This window comes from Vombatus ursinus, unplaced genomic scaffold, assembly GCF_900497805.2.
Source record: "Vombatus ursinus unplaced genomic scaffold, bare-nosed wombat genome assembly UNPS02014791.1, whole genome shotgun sequence".
Taxonomy (NCBI): Eukaryota; Metazoa; Chordata; class Mammalia; order Diprotodontia; family Vombatidae; genus Vombatus; species Vombatus ursinus.
In genome coordinates, this window is record NW_020954569.1 from 44,562,572 (window position 1) to 44,577,810 (window position 15,239).

A 15,239-nucleotide genomic window follows, 5' to 3' on the forward strand; every position below is an offset into this window, starting at 1 on the left:
ATCTATTAGGAGTTTAATAAACGCGTGTTGAATTAAAGTGAATAGCTCAGCTGCATCTCTTCTAAACGTTCAAAGCGTGTCATCTTATCTCTTCTAAAAAAATGGGGATACAAATGCAATAGAGAATATGTCAGGGGCAACTCGGTCGTGCAGTGGAGCACCAGCCCCGGAGTCAGGAGGACCTGAGTTCAAGTCCAGCCTTCAGACACTTACTAACTGTGCGACCCAGGGCAAGTAATTTAAATAATTATAAAAGCTATAACTATTTTGCATTCGTGAATTAGCGAATCTAATGATTTGTTAGAGAATCACATAATGTGGTCATGGTGATCACAGGTGAATAATAGAACACACCCAGCTCAAAGTCAGCATTTTTCAGGCTACTCATCATGAATGTCTATGAGTTGTCGCCCTCTAATGAAGAGGAGTAGAAGGCACTGGCCTTCCCACCACACTTGCAATTCAGCAGTTAAGTGTTTCAGAACCACTGAATCTCCAAGTTTAAAAGAAGTCAAAGGGCATCTAGTTCAATCTATACTCAAAACAAAAGTTTTTTGTGCCCTCTATCACATACTTGACAGATAGTCACTGAACTTCTACTTGAAAATCTGAAGTGAAGGACAACTCATTACCTCCAAAGGCAACCCATTCCACTTTTGAATAAGTCTAATTATTAGGAGCGTTTTTGTTTTGTTTTGTTTTTCCCAACAGAGAGTCTACATTTGCCTCTTTTGGACTTTCACCTATTTTTCCAACTCCAGCCTACTGGGGGCAAGCAAAACAAATCCAATCTCTCTTCCATGTAACAGCCTTTCAAATACTTGGTGACAGGTATCATGTCCCTTCTAAACAGGGATGTGCTGGTAAATATTTATTAACCAGCTTTCCAAAAAACTATGACACACTTTTAAGCTTAATCTGCATTATTAACATTTTTTTCTATTACCTTCTTAAGTCCAGACAATCAACAAAACAATAAATCAAGTCCTAATTTGTAATATTTGCCAATTTCTGAGGTATAAAAGGAAATTTGGCAATGGGCTCATGTGAACTGACTCCAACATGTCCCTGCTTCTGTCTTCTCTTCTCCAGGTTAATCATACCCAGTTCCTTCAACTGAGTGTCTTGCAACATTTGTATTTGTCTGGGTATAAGGATGAAAGTGAAGTCAAAGGGGAAAAAAGTACTCCTTACTCTAGTTTCTACCTTTGGAATGTAAGCACTGCTGCAGCACTCCAACTCCTGATGCCAAGTGTTTTTCACTGCATGCCCTCCATGTCTGGAACTCCCTCCTTCTTCATCTGTTTCTGGCTTTCCTGGTTTCTTTCAAGTCTCAGCTAATGTCACATCTCCTACAAGAAGCCTTTCCTGATCCCCCCTCAATGCTAGTGCCTTCCTTCTATTGATTACTTACAATTTATCTGGTAGATCTTGTTTGTACAGTTGTTTTGATATCATCTCCCACAGTGGATCAACTCCTTAACAGTAAGAACTGTTGTTTGCCTTTATTTGTATCCCCAACAGTTAACACAATGCCTGGCACGTAGTAGGTTTTTAATCAATGCTAGCTGACTGACTTACTGCTAGACAGAAGCAGTCACACCTTTTCTCCTCTCACAGGGAAGTTCCTATTCCCTAGTTATGCCCTCAACTACATGTCTACAGAGAGCTTTTTCTGCACAGAGGGGGAGAATAAATGAGTAAGGCCACATTATCCAACAGCTCAGCCTTGTCCCAAACAGCAAAGTGATACTCTGACTTGTTTAGGCTGACTGAAAGGAGGAAAGCCCCAAATTCAGTTTAGTTCTGATTTTGGGGAAGTTTATCCAAAAATCAATAAATTCTCTCTCAATTTGCTCAATTTCCCCAGTTAGGAAAAAACTTGGCACTTAGCCCAGGACTCAAGCTTTGGTCCTTTCTGTATCTCTACATACCAAAATTAGACACTTTTGCTCCCTCTTGCAGCTCCAGTTCACAGTTAAGGATATATAAATCAGAAGTAGTTAATCTATCAAATTTTATTTATAGTGAGGCAATTTTAAAAATACTGTGAAAACAGTGAATAACTCTATAAGAAGAGAAAACATCTAGATTATGCATCCGTTCTCTAACACAGAAAGGGGCAGGATGGGGGTGGGATGGAGGGAGAAGAAAACAGCTTCATTGATTGCCCGAATTCTCCAGGGTAAAGTTCAACAACAATTGAATGTTCCCCGTGCTCTGGGGATACAAATACAAAAATTCGTTACATTTTAAGTCCTCTCTTACTATCACCTTACTTACTTTAGGCATCAACTCCTTCTTATCCATTTTCATTTGGTAATATGCAGTACAAAGGTCATTCTCCTTGTCAGATAATAAGAAGAAAAATAGACTTTTTTCTGGTGCCAATTATTGTCATCTGATCTACTCCAATCAGTGGCCTATCAATTTTTTGACCTAGTGTAGATAGACACACCGACACACACACACACACACACACACACACACACACTTGTATTGACTTTAGCATACCTCTCTCCATCTTCAACTCATTCTGAGCTTTATCATTCCCTTAACTATTTTTTCAGGCCTGTGCTATGCCCCTATATTTAATCTCTGTTAACCTTGCTTCTATCTTGTGTATATCTTTTAAAAATTAGGGGCAGCTAGGTGGTGCAGTGGATAGAGCACCAGCTCTGGAGTCAGGAGGACCTGAGTTCAAATCTAGTCTCAGACACTTGATACTTACTAGCTGTGTGACCCTGGGCAAGTCACTTAACCCCAATTGCCTTGCCGGAAAAAAAAAACAAAAAACACAAAACTAAGTTCATCGGTGTGATCTCTGTGTATCCATGTCAGTTTCTTCAAATTCCCCTTTTTCCTTCTTTACTGGAATTTCCCTTTGTACTTTCAGAATTTCGGTCTTGAAAATTCCCTGGCCCATGCAGTCTGACTTCCCCTGTGGAATTTCAGTCCATGAAACCTCATCTAGTCTTCCCCAAAAGTCTTTGAAATTTGTGTTCCTCAAATCTAGGATACATGTCAGACTGTGCCCAACTTTTGTCTTGATCACAATCTGCAGGAGGGAGTGGTCATTTACCCACAATGTTCCCATTATTTTTATTCCAAAAACCAGTTCTTTACTGTTAATCAAACTAAGATCCAATCAAGGATTTCCCATTGTTGGTTCCTCTACCTTTTGAAGAATGAAATTCATATTAAGGCAAAGTAGGAAGTTATTAGCTATTCCACTTTTGCCAGAGAGAGCTCCAGCAGATTCTGAATATCTGAAATCTCCCCTACGATACAGGCTTCCATGCCAGGATTGTGATGTTGACTATATTCCTTATTCTGTCCAAGTGGTCTATCATAGACTCCAGTGACAAAATTGCTTCTCCTTCATTCAAATTCTCTCTACCATGTTTCCTATACTGTAGTTCCTGGATTTTCTCACATTTGTATACACTGCTTCCCCACCCCACACACATCTTTTTACCCATCCTGTTTCTTTGGAATAAGACATTCCAGTCATGGAATCTCACCTTCTCAGTGATACTGATGAAGGCTATAAAACTGTTCATAACCTTTGACCCAGCATTACCACTACTAGGTCTGTATTCAAAGAGATTTAAAAAAAAAATAGGAAGAGGACCCATATGTACAAAGATATTTATAGCAGCTTTTGTCTTTTCTGTGTGTGTGTGTGTGTGTGTGTGTGTGTGTGTGTGTGTTGGCAAAGAACTGGAAATTGAGGGGATGCCCATCAATTGGAGAACAGCTGAACAAGTTGTAATATATGATTGTGATGGCATACTACCGTGCTATAAAAAGTTGCAAAGGGGATGGCTTCAAAAAACTTAGGAAGACTTATATAAACTGATGTAGAATTAAGTGAGAAGAACCAGTAAATCATTGTACACAGTAACAGCAATATTGCAATAATAATCAACTGTGAAAGACTTAGCTGCTCTGATCAAAGACAATTCCAAAGGATTCACGATGAAAACCGCTATCCAACTCCAGAGAAAATTGAATTCTGAGTGCAAAATGAAGTACAATTTTTCACTTTTTCTTGCTTTTTTTTTAACATGGCTAATATAGAAACTTTTAAATTTTATTTATTTGTTTTTAGTTTTCAACATTCACTTCCATGAGATTTTGAGTTCCAAATTTTCTCCCCATCTCTCCCCTCCCCCTACTCCAAGACAGCATGAAATTGGATATAGACTCTATATATACATTCATATTGAACCTATTTTCACCTTAGTCATGTTGTAAAGAAGAATTAGAACCAATGGGAGAAACCATGAGAAAGAAGAAATGAACAAAAGAAAAAAAAAGAGATAAAATAATGTGCTTCTATCTGCATTCAGACTCCATACTTCTTCGTTTGAATGTGCACAGCATTTTCCATCATGAGTCCTTCAGAATTGTCTTGGATCCTTGCATTGCTGAGAGGAGATAAGTGTGTCAAAGTTGGTCATCACACAATGTTGCTGTTACTATGTACAGTGTTCTTCTGGTTCTGCTCACTTCACTCAGCATCAGTTCATGTAAGTTTTTCCAGGGTTTCTGAAGTCAGCCTGCTCATCATTTCTTATAGCACAATAGCATTCCAATACATTTCATACACCACAACTTGTTTCAGCCATTCCCCAATTTATGGGCACCCCCTCAATTTCCAATTCTTGGCCACCACAAAAAGAGCTGCTATAAATATTTTTGTACATGTGGGTCCTTTTCCCATTGTATGATCTCTTCGGGATACAGCCCTAGAAATGGTATTGCTGGGTCAAAGAGGATGCGCATTTTTGTAGCTCTTTGGGCATAGTCATAGAAATATTTTCACATGATTTCACATGTAAAATTTGTATAATATTTCCTTCCTTCTCATGGGGGGGGGAAGGCTGTAAGAAGCGAAATAATTTGGAACTCAAAATTTTAAAAAATAAATGCTAAAACTAAAAAAAAACCAAATTAAATTGAAGGATTAAATTAAAAGAATGAGGCATATTTAGCCTGAAGGAGACATGACTCTGAAGGATATAGCAGCAATTTTCAAATATTTGAATTGCTGTCAGGTGGAAGAATTAAACTAGCTTATTTTTAGCCCCAAAGGGCAGGACCAGGAGAAATGGATTAGAAGTTGCAAAAGTGCCAATTTAGGCTTTGATGTCAGGAAAAATTTTCTAAGAATTAGATCTGTCCAAAGTGGAATGGGCTGCCTCAGGAGGTGATGGCTTCCCCATCACTGGAGGTCTTCAAACTGGCTAATCACTTTTTGGGTGTGTCATAGCGGGTATTCTTTTGTTAGACTAGAGCTGCTATGGTCCCTTCCTACTCTTCAAACAACCAAACACACACACACACACACACACACATACACACACACACACACATATCTCAGTTGCCTGTCTTAGGAGCTGCAAAGAAAAAAAATGAACTCTTGGTTTAGGTCTAGGAAAAACTATCATGGAAAGAGATTACCTTTGACAGATTCCTGGGCCTCTTGGAGCTCACTTTCCTCATCTGTAGCTTGTAGTGCCATAACACAGTTGTTATGATTCAATGAGATCACATACAATATATAAAAGCTTTGCCCACCACGAGACATTACATTAACAAAAGATGTTACTGACATGAGACCATTGCCAGTGATTTTGCGAATCTTCAAATTATTTTCAAGCTTAACTTCACAGTTACTGGCATCTTCGCAGATTTGGAAAAGATAGTCCTTAGAAAGTTAGGAAGCCTAGTAGAATCCCGATTCTAAAAATTAATGAAGATTGCATAATATCTTAATACTTTTGAAACTTATATGACATTGGGACATGGGAGAGAGCAGCTGGAAGATCCTACTTATTGATTTAATAGTTTTGATTCATCTTGAGTTCTCTTTACTCCACATCAACACATTCTATAATGCCATTGTTTTATTCTTGCTATTACCACCTCTGTTGTCATGGGCAAGGAGGCACCAATCAGTGAGGCTGCATGGGAGATATGAGTTTCTAGCTCAGCAAATTAGAGAAAAGGATGTGGGTTACTAGGAAGAGCCAGGGCAGAAACAACCTGTTGGAAAAGGATTAAGTCAGGGAAAGCCTTTCAGATTAGTACAAAGAGGAAGAGAGCAAGATTACACTTGAGAAATTGTGCAGTACTTTAAATAACCCCAACCTTCTTCTTGAAACAAAAACCTATTTTTTTTAACATTCTTCCACTGATGCAATATTGCTAGAAATTACAGAATGCCATAATTTCTAAAGAATCAGAATTTCAGATCATCCAGAGAGAAAGACATATGGCAGACATGAATAGACCAGGATATTACTGACAAGTTGTGAGGAAGTAGTACAAAAGGTATCATCAAAAAGATGTATGACTAGACAAGAAGCTGATCCAGTCACATAGCAACGGCAAGAAATAACAGACAGACAAGTTGAGTGCTGGACTGATGCCCATGAAATATTAAGAAACCTAGAGCAGGAATTTTCTACCTGGGGTCCTGTGAACTTGTTTGTTTATTTGTTTGTTTTTTGTACAGTATTTTTTCATTTACATGTAAAGATAGTTTTCAACATTCATTTTTGTAAAATTTTGAAATATAAAATTTTTCTGCTTTCTTTCCTCCCCTCTCCACTCCCCAAACCAGTAAACAATCTGATATAGGTTATACATGTACAATCATGTTAAACATATTTCCACATTAGTCATCTTGTGAAAGAAGAATCAGAACAAAAGGGAAAAATCATGAGAAAGGAAAGAAAAAAAGTGAAAATAGTATGCTTCGATCTGCATTTAGACTCCATTGTTCTTTCTCTAGATGTGGATAGCATTTTCCATCACAAGTCTTTTGGAATTGTCTTGGATCATTGTATTGCTGAGAAGAGATAGGTCTATCATAGTTAATCATTGCACAATGTTGCTGCTGCTGTGCACAATGTTCTCCTAGTTCTGCTCACTTCAGTCAACATCAGTTCATGTAAGTCTTTCCAGGTTTTTCTGAAATCTACCTGCTCATCATTTCTTATAGCACAATAATATTCCATTACATTCATATACCACAACTTGTTCAGCCATTCCCCAAATGATGGGCATCCCCTCCATTTCCAATTCTTGGCCACCACAAAAAGAGCTGCTATAAATATTTTTGTACATGTGGGTCCTTTCCCCCTTTTTTATGATCTCTTTGGGAAACAGACTTAGTAGTGGTATTGCTGGATCAAAGGGTAGGCACAGTTCGGTTGCCATTTAAGGCATAGTTCTAAACTGCTCTCCGGAATGGTTGGAACAGTCTGTGAATTTGCTTTCAAAAACATTTTTATATTTCAACATAATTGGTTTCTTTTGTAATCCTGTGTATTTTATTTCAGGCATTTAAAAACATTATTTTGATAAGGGGTCCATAGGCTTCACCAGACTATAAAAGGTGTCCATGAGACAAAAAGGATAAAATAGAGGAAGGCCCCTCACATGTTGGACTAACTCACTATGGAAGAGTTATGAGAGGACACATATAAAATGAAAAGACATGGTTGGGTTGTGATTTGCACCTCTGGAGGTAGCATCTATATCTATGAGATCACGGACATATTAAAACATCTCCCCCATTCCTGAGCATACTGTGCAAAGAACACACTAAATAAATGTCCACTGAATAGAACAGTTAGAAGGTGAGAAGTAAAAATTGAAAAGAGAAAATCTGTCTCATTCTGGCAATAGTTTCAGTATAAGATTATACTGGGAAAGGGATAAGGACAGAAAGAAGTGATGAGCACTGAAACTGATATTTGTACAGTATGTACAAGTTGATAGATTTTTTTTGTCAGTCTAGTGAATTTTGTGCCAAATGATAATCCAGAATCTATCTTTAAGACTGGAAAAAATGGCCAATAAAAATGGATATATGAATTGTGTAGTAGTTATGTAATTAAACATACAGGTATGCAAGGATGCTATTTTTTTTAAATCACGAGGCATACATAATCTGTTTCATGTGCTGTGTAATCATCATGGTTTTTAAAAACTTTATACCTCTCCCTTTAACTTTGTAGGTGTTAATATGCATATCTATGTATCTAAGTTTCTACCTTTTAAAATCTATTGTTTCTGGTATAATCATAAAGCTGTAAGACACAGGACATTGTAGTTTCCAAAGAATTTAAAATGAACTCACCAAAAGACAACAGGGAGGTATATGGCAGGCCTGAGCAGGCTGCAACATGTTACAGTAAGAAATTGCAAAGGAAAATTGGAAGCTTGCTTATTCAGCTTGCTATATAAATCATTTCAATGTCCCATTCTCTCAAAACACCGACCCCTTCAAAAGCTCACTTATCAAAACATAAACTCCTCCCCACTCCCTCAAATTTCTCCTCTGCTTGAAGATAGTAGCCCAATCTAGCTCAAAGACATGGATTTACTATTGTTGTCAAGTTGCTAGTTTAATTGGGATAATCAACTTACTAAACCTCAAAGTGCACTGCTTAAGTACTTTATTTATTAGATGAAACTTATTAGATTTACTTATTAGATGAAACAAAAAGCTTTCCCTTCTGGAAAGCAGAAGGTATCTCTAAATGAAAACTCAAGCCCTAAGGCTATAGGTTTTCAATTTCTCCTCTAGTAGCATTCTGCTCTGTTTAAAGAAATACCACTATTTGAATGGTCCAATTTTACCAGGTTTTCATTCTCCTTCACCCCAGCTTCAGAAATAGCTATTTCCATTTTTATGTCTCCAGATTAAATGGTAAATATCCCGGTTAACTTCTCTAAGTTCAGATGCAAATTATCATTCAACTGTTGTGTATTTGTTCAGGGATAATCTACTTCTTCCCTGACCAAATTGAAGGCAGTGGATAAGAGGAGAAACCTCTATTTTTCTTTTTGTTCCATACCTTTAAAAAGCTGGCCTGATTATAAAAACTTTCAATTTGGTCACAGGCTCATGCAGTTCAGCTGAGCTACATCCTAACATAAGCCCAGAAAATCCCTGGCTAAAGCACTGCTTGACTACTGAAATCATTGCCCTTTTGTATTTCTGCCGTGGCATGTGGTAGGTGTCCTTCCGTAAGGTGGCCTTGAGGATGTCATTCCCTTTGGTAGAGATACCAGGATTGAAATAGTGACCATGGAAAAGGAAGGAACAGCAGCACTGACCAGAAAGCAAGAAACCTGAAAACATTCTAGGATGATTTTGGTGACGTCAAAGATGTTGGCATGTTTTGAAACCAACAAAAAAATTGGTTGAACCCACTCCTTTCTCATTTTGTTGACCTAAAACGTAACGCATGATTATAGTATTCACTTTAGGATTATTTGTGTATGTGTCATATAAGCCTACTAGGCCATTTGACCTTGAGAATCAGCACTCAGCCTCATTTTTGTCAGAATGTATATTGTGACTCCAAGATTGGGTTGATACACAAATTGTGATGAGGATTAACTTGTGGAAATTTGGGCATGTTACATTTATAATAAACTGAGATGATTATGGCAATGTTTCTTGGTTCATCATGAAGGAAATAATATATTTCATATTAGGTAAGTGGGTTATAAACTCAGTTTTCTTATGGTTTCCATACCTTTGCTTGTACTCTATTCATAGAATGTCTTCTCCCTCTCCTGCCCATTATTAATTTTCTAAAAAGTTAATTTTGTCTTACAAGCATTTACCTCTTCCTCCTCATTGAATAATTTTTTAAAAAGAAAAATTAAACCCTCAAAACAAGTATGCTTAGTACAGCAAAACAAATCCCCACTTTGGCCATGTTCAAAAATATGTCTCATTCTTTATTTTAAGAACATCACCAGAAATGATGAGATGGCAGACTTCAGAAAAACCTGTAAAGACTTGTATGGACTGATGCTGACTGAAGTGAACAGAACCAGGGGAACACCATACACAATAACAGCCACGTTGTGCGATGACTGATTTTGATAGACTTAGTCTTTCTCAGCAATGCAAGGATCTAAGACATCTCCAAAAGTCTCATGATGGAAAATACTATCCACATCCAAAGAAAGAACTATGAAGTTTGAATGGAGATTGAAGCACACTATTTGCTTTTTTCCCTTCTGTTTTGTTTCCTCTTTCTTGTGGTTCCTTCTATTGGTTCTAATTCTTCCTTACAACATGACTAATGTGAAAATATGTTTAATAGGAGTGTATATGTATAGCCTATATCAGACTGCACTCCATCTTGGGAAGGAAGGTGGAAAGGGAGGGGGAGAAAAATTTAAAACTCAAAAGCTTATGGAAGTGATTATTGATAAATCAAAATAAATTTAAAAAAAAAAGACCACCTTTCTAACAGGAGGTAGGTCTACTCTGCTTCATTTTTGGGCCCCTAGAATCACGTTTTATCATTTCATCAATTAAATATATAGTCTTTCAAAGTTGTTTTTCTTTGTAATGTTATCATTAAATAGTTTTTCTAGTACTGCTCACTTCACTCTACATTAGTTCATTCACATGCCATTTCTTACAGTGCAGCAACATTCACTATTCATATACTATAACTTGTTTAGACATTCGTCAATAACCCCCTTAGTTTCCAATTTGGGGATGCTACACGAAAAAGGATTTTCAAAAGTATTTCCATAAATATGAGCGCTTTTACTCTTTCTTTGATTTCTTTGGGGCTATAAGCCTATTATCTAAGGTCAAAGAGAATACACAGCTTGATTTTTTTTGGGGGGGGGAGAGGATAATTTAGTATTTCTTTCTAGAACAGTGTGCTTACTCATATCAGCAGTGAATCAGTGTGCTTGTTTTCACATATCCCCTCCAATATCTATTATTTTCCTCTTCTGTTATCTTTGCTAACCCGATGGGTATGAGGTAGAACCTCATAGTTCTTCTAATTTACACCTAAGTATTAGTAATTTATAGCATTTTTTAACAAGGTGGCACAGTGGATAGAGTGGAGTCAGGAAGACTCAACTTCCTGAGTTTCAATCTGGCCTCAGACGCTAGCTTTTGTGACTAGTCATTTAACCCTGTTTGCCTGTTTCCTCATCTGTAAAATAAGCTGGAAAGAAAATGGCAGAACATTCCAGTATCTTTCCCAAATGGGGTCACGAAGAGTCAGACACAACTGAAAAATGACTGAACAAGAAGCAGCATTTTTTATGTTTGATAACTTGGATTTCTTCCTTTGAAAACTGCCTGTTCATATCCTTTGAACATTCATCTATTGGGGAATGGATCTCAGTCTTATAAATCTGAACCAGTTTCTTAGTTATTTTGAAGATTTTTAGGAAGAAACTCACTACAAAGACTTTTTTTCTTTTTTCTTTTTGGCAATTGGGGTTAAGTTACTTGCCCAAGGTCACACAGCTAGCAAGTGTCCAGTGTTTGGTCTGAGGCCAGATTTGAACTCAGGTCCTCCTGACTTCAGGGCCGGTGCTCTATCCACTGCGGCACCTAGCTGCCCTGTAGGTTTACTCTTTTTTTCGTTTTGTTTTTTGGTTGGGCAATGCGGGTTAAGTGACTTGCCCAGGGTCACACAGCTAGTAAGTGTTATGTGTCTGAGGCCAGATTTGAACTCAGGTCTTCCTGAATCCAGGGCAGGTGCTCTATCCACTGCGCCACCTAGCTGCCCCCAAGACTTTTTTTCCCAGTTACATTTCCTTCCTCATTTTAATTTCACTGGGCTTTGTGCAAAACTTTTTTATTTTAAATAAAATTGTTCATTTTATCTTTTGTGCTCCTAATTCATTTAGTCAAGAACTCTTCCCCATCCACATAGATGAGATAACAATGTCTCTCTTTCTCCTCTAACTTGCTTATGCTGCTACTTATGTCTAAGTGATGCAACCATTTAGAGTATCTTGGTACCCAGTTTGAGGTGCTGACATGTACCTAATGTCTGCCAGATTGCTTTCCAGTTTTCCCAACAGTTTTTGTCAAATAGTGAGTCCTTATTCACAATAACTGGGGTCTCTGAGTTGATTGAACAGTGTCACTGCATTCCTTTATTCATTCTTGATATCACTAGTTTTCAACTATCTAGACCAAAAATGGAGATTAGGACAGTGAGTAAATAACATAGCTAGCAAACATTTTGAAGATGGGAGAAGATGCCTAATGGGCATCCTTCCCAAATGACAAGCAGAAAGGAAAGGCCCTCACAGACTGAAGACAAAACTGGTATTTCAATTTTAAACCTCAGTGAAACATGTTTATTGGTTTACAAATCTACATTAACATATGATGGTTTATAAATCTGTATTAACATTAAATTCGTAAAAATATTTGCCTTTATTAGCTGCTTGCTGTTATTATATTAACTATATTTATAGAAATAAAGAATCTTAAAGAGTTAGAAGAGAACTTACAAATAGGTCATTAAGTCCAACTACTCACCAGATGCAGGAAATTACCTTTCCAACTTCCCTGACAAATATTTCTCTAGCCTTCTCATGAATACCTGCAGGACCAAGGAGCTCACTACCACAAGACAACCCAATTAGGGGTCAGTGCTAGTTGTTAGAAAGTTTTTTTCTTTTACTGAGTAACAGCTTCCTCCTGTAACTTACACCCCCTTGTCACGCTTCTGCCCTCTGGAGCAAGTAATCCCTTTTCCATATGAATAAGTTAAAGATAGTTTTTTTCCCCTTGAAATCCACTTTCCTTCCCATCTACCTTATTTCTGCATGGATGTGCCACCATCTTTCTAGTCATTTGCAATCTCAGTTACCTGCTGAGTCTTCGCTTTTATTCCGACATTGCCATATGAAATTGTAACCAATTTACCAAGTTTTACTACCTCTCAAACATTTCTTGTATCTTTTTCCCTCCCTCCCTCCTGCCCCTACCCTAATTTATGCTCAGCCCTTCTTACCAGGACTAAAGCTACTTCATGGGACTCCCTTCACCCAGGCCCATTCCTCTCCAGTTTATCTTCCATACAGCCACTAAAATAATATTTATAAAGCACTAGTCTGACCATGTCCCCCTGCTCAACTTTCAGTGGTTCCATACTGCCTTTAGGATAAAACGGTTATTTTGTTTGGCATTTAAAACCCTTTACAATCTAGTTACAGCTTAGCCTTCTGGACTTATTCTTTTCCATATGTGTTCTGGCAAAACTAGACCACTCATTGCTCTCTGTTCATGATATTCCACTGCCATGCCTTTGTTCAGGCTGTCCTCCATGTCTGGCATGTTCATTCTCCTTACCTCTGCTCCTTAGAAACCCAAGTCCCCTATGAGGATCAGCTCAGGTATTAGACACTTCCTAAACTGTTACTGCTCCCACCAAATTATTTTGTACTTACTTACCTATCCACCGTTTCTCCCAAGTAGAATGTAAACATCTTAAGCAATGGAACTGTTTTATTTTTAATAGCAACAGACTAGCACAGTGCCTTACATATAATAAGTACTTGATGCTTGCTCAATTGAATGGAATTAAGATTGTGATCAACTAAATTCCCCAGATCTTTTTCATGTAAACTTACTGCCAAACTAGGTTTTCAACATTCTACAACTATGAAAACGATTTTTAAACACAGGCCTTTACATTCATTCAACCAACTATATGAATATCTATATATAATGTAAAGCACTGTGCAGTACTATTTTTATATTGATTCATCCCCATTAGAATTCAGTTTGTTGATTTCTACTCAAGTTTCTAGTCCCTTCAATTCACCACATGCTTGTTAAGCTTCTTCTACATGCAAATTCCTGGCCTAAGATACAAAAAATACCAAGGAAAGACAAGTCAATCAATATTATGTTGAATATTAATTGATTCTATCATCTACCACCATTATGCACCTCTTTTCAGCTGAGTCATATACACATTTGGTAATAATGTCCTCTTTATCTTCATTCAGGTTACAAATAAAAATACTGAACCAGATTAAGATTTGAATCCTGTGATACACCACTAGAAATATCCTTACAGGTCGACAAAGACGTTAATAATACTCTTGAGAAAGGTGGTTAAAGCAGCTGTAAATTCACTTAAATGCACTAATATCCAGCCCACATTTCACCCTCACTTTCATCAATGTACCACTTATGAGATTAATCAAATGCTTTGCTGAAATCAAAATACATAATATCTATAAAATGTCCATCATATGATCACTAAACTTATCAAAAAAGGAAAGTAGGTGAGTTTGAAATGACTTGTTCTTTGTCAACCTACATTACCTCCTAGTCATAATCACCTTCCCTTCTTAATGACCACAAACCAAATCTTTTAGAATTTTGCAATAACATGAAGCTTATTGATTAGAATCCACACTATTGAAAACTGAAATGTTTGCAGAATTCTGTGACCATTTCCTGTTTGTAAAAGAAAAAGACTACCAATAGTAATTCTGTGATTACATATATAATCACCTGGGCCTGAAGATTTTATTCTCTCTTTGTTTTACCCTATCCAATCTTAAGACAAATTCTTCTTAAAACATTTTTCCCAATTTTTTTTGTGAATATTAAAAAAAATCAAGAATAAAAGAGGCTAAGAGAAAATGAAGATTTAGATAAAAGATCATACATTAGCACTATGTCTTAATTAACATGACATGTGCCACCAATTGCCTGGTATTTCTTGAAATAAGTATTTACCAGGGGAAAATATTCAGAGCTCTGCAAAAGCCAGTACAAATTGCTTAAGTAAATTCACAAAGGCACATAAGTATACTGAAAAATTTTTTTACATTGAAAATATAACACCCAACATTAGTATTTCTTTCAGCAGGTAAGATGCCACTAGATATAATGTAACAATGAATGGTGGACTTATCTTAGAGTCAGAATACCTCAGTTCAGTATCTGACAATTACTAGCTACATGACCCTGGGAAAGTCAGTTTCTCAGCATCCTAAGGGTGCTACTTAGAATATGGTATAGACCAATTAAAGAAATCATAGACTTAGTAACCATCTACTGCCTGCTCAGTCCCACTCCAGCAGAAATGATGCTATCATCAGATTGTGACTGATAACAGTGAGTAAAAGGAGTTGTGCATACAAACTTTATGTATGTTTTTTTAGAATAATGTACATTTACATAACACTTTAAGGTTTACAAATGCTATTCTCACAACTTTATGACATCAACAGTGATATCAACTATGCAAGCACTAATATCTCCATTTAACTATTCACTTCAGCAACACACATATTACAATTAGAGTAATATAGAGAAAATCTGCATGACCCCTATACAAGAATGACACAAATTTGAGAAGTGTTTTGTATTGTTTGCTTCCTGGAAGAAGCAATGGACTAGT

At 37.0% G+C, this 15,239-nt stretch overlaps 1 non-coding gene across 1 annotated transcript; it reads left to right on the forward strand.

Moving 5' to 3' along the window:
- The first annotated feature begins 15,106 nt into the window (after window positions 1-15,106).
- Window positions 15,107-15,211, forward strand: LOC114048237. The gene has a single exon (XR_003569717.1). It is a non-coding gene; the product is annotated as a U6 spliceosomal RNA (small nuclear RNA).
- Window positions 15,212-15,239: the final 28 nt, after the last annotated feature.